The 2,609-nt window shown below is 39.2% G+C and overlaps 1 pseudogene; it reads right to left on the minus strand.

Annotated features, from left to right (window-relative positions):
- Positions 1–2,313, minus strand: LOC140917586 (protein FAM200C-like; annotated as a pseudogene).
- Between the last annotated feature and the right edge of the window lie 296 nt (positions 2,314–2,609).

The following is a 2,609-nucleotide window of genomic DNA, read 5'->3' on the forward strand; positions in this document are numbered from 1 at the left end:
TCAACTATAGTTTTCAACATCCAGTCGATTCCTTTGTTTCATTTTTATTATGACTAAACTTGAAAAGCTTTTTTCATAGAGGTACATCGATGAAAACGGAAAAATAATATGCAGCGCTGCTTCCCCAACTTTCGGGTAAATTGGGAAATATTTTATCCACAATTCCTCTGGGCTTAAGTTTTCAGAAATATCTTTCGCACTTGAATCATATTTCATTTCGAGTGCTTGTTCTTGCAATACTCCTGGCAATGAATCAACATCAACATTGAACGGATTACGTGCTAATTTACGAACGGGGTTGTCAGAAAAGTTGTTTGGAAAATAGCAGATGAATTCGTCAGCAAGGCAGTCCAGATGAAACACAATTTTGTTCTTTGCATCCTCTTTATAAAGTTCTTGGAAACCTTCATTTTCAGCAAGTGATGAAACTGTTGGAAAAGACAAAAAATTAGGTGTCTGAGCTTGCGTTCAACGTTTCCAAATCTTGATTTTTTCTGTAAACACTTTGATGGCATCGTGGTGTGCTATAATGTTTGCAGTGTTGTTTCCTTGCAGCTTCAAGTTGAGATTGTTCAAAGATTCAAAAATGACCACGAGGTATGACAGTGAAAGTTGAAACATTTGGTCCATAAACACACAATATAACTCTTCTTTTTTCTGTTGCTTGAGGAAAATTTCCACTTCGTCTTTCAGTTCGAATAATCTCAAAAGCATGTTCCCTTTGGAAAGCCATCGTACCTCCGTGTGAAACAAAAGAATTTTATGATCCGCTCCCAAATCCACGCAAAGAGCTGCAAAAAGTCTCCTATTTAAAGCGCTGTTCTTCACAAAATTAACAACTTTGATGGCCAAATTCAACGAGTCACATAGGTCATCTGGAAGGCTTTTAGCAGCCAACGCTTGTCTGTGTATGACGCAGTGAGTCGTGGTTACGGCTGGATTTTTTTCTTTCACCAATGTCACAAATTCAGAGCGAGAGCCAAGCATCACTGGAGCACCGTATGTGCATACACCACCCATGAAAAGTCCATTTTCCCATGAAAGTCCATTTTCTTCAAAAAAGTCGGAAACCATTTTCATAACATCAGAAGCCTTTGATGTGGTCTCAATTCCTTTGAAAAAAGCAGTTCTTCTTTCACAGTTCCATCGTTAATGAATCGAATGTAGATGAGCAACTGAGAGAATTGTGCTACGTCAGTGGTATCATCGCACTGAATTGAAAAAAGAGGAGAAGCTTTCACTGCCTCCACAACTTGAAGTTTTAGATCTTTCGCCATGTCATTGATGCAACGTTTCACGGAATTGTCGGAAAGTGAAATTTCTGATATTTTTTTCTTGCTTTCGGCACCAAGCACAATATCAGCTGCTTTCAACAAGCAAGGTGTCGTAAATATAAAGGGAAGGGTAACCACCTTTCTGTATACAGTGCTATAAAATCCCTCCTGGCCAGAGGCAAAACTCTTTCACCTGTAAAGGGTTAAGAAGCTAAGATAACCTCGCTGGCACCTGACCAAAATGACCAATGAGGGGACAAGATACTTTCAAAGCTAGAGGAGGGGAACAAAGGGTTCGTCTGTCTGTGTGATGCTTTTGCCGGGAACAGATCAGGAATGCAGCCTTACAACTGTTAGTTAGTAAGTAATCTAGCTAAAAATGCGTTAGATTCCCTTTTGTTTAATGGCTGGTAAAATAAGCTGTGCTGGACGGAATGTATATTCCTGTTTTTGTGTCTTTTTGTAACTTAAGGTTTTGCCTAGAGGGATTCTCTATGTTTTGAATCTGACTGCCTGTAAGATTATCTTCCATTTTGATCTTACAGAGTTGTTCTCTTATCTTTTTTTTGTTCTTCTAATAAAGTTCTGTTTTTTTAAGAATCTGATTGGGTTTTGGGTCTTAAAAATCCAAGGCTGGTTTCTGCTCATCTTGTTTATTCTCAAGCCTCCCCAGGAAAGGGGGTGTAAGGGCTTGAGGAGATATTTTGGGGAAATAGGAACTCCAAGTGGTCCTTTCCCTGTTCTTTGTCTAAATCGTTTGGTGGTGGCAGCATACTGTTCAAGGACAAGGCAAAATTTGTGCCTTAGGAAAGTTTTTAACTTAAGCTGGTAAAAATAAGCTTAAGGGTCTTTCATGCAGGTCCCCACATCTGTACCCTAAAGTTCAGAGTGGGGAGGGAACCCTGACACAAGGCTTCACAAGAGTTTCTCCTATTGTGTGCGCTTTCTTGGCTTTAGCCATGAGCAATGACAGTTCATAAGATGCTTCTACCACTTTGGCCGACGCTTGATGAAAAGCTCCAGTAGTGTCTAGCTTCATGAATTTTAAATTTTGAATTTTTGCAGCAAAAAACTCTTTTGATTTGTCTTTCACAGCGCTGTGGCTCTTTGTCAAGTGTCACTCGAGACAACTAGGTCTCAAGGCATCATTGCTGAGAACTGCGTGGCATACTATGCATTGAGGATGATCGATCCCGTTTTTTTCCGTGACGGTGAAACCATACTTAATGTAGTCTTCATCTTACTTCCTTTTCTTAATCACGGCCATAATATACTAATAAAAAAAATCTATAAAAATAATTTTCCTGATTCGTGACTAATAATGGATGCAAGTTA

Source organism: Lepidochelys kempii, chromosome 1, assembly GCF_965140265.1.
Source record: "Lepidochelys kempii isolate rLepKem1 chromosome 1, rLepKem1.hap2, whole genome shotgun sequence".
In the NCBI taxonomy this organism is placed as follows: domain Eukaryota; kingdom Metazoa; phylum Chordata; order Testudines; family Cheloniidae; genus Lepidochelys; species Lepidochelys kempii.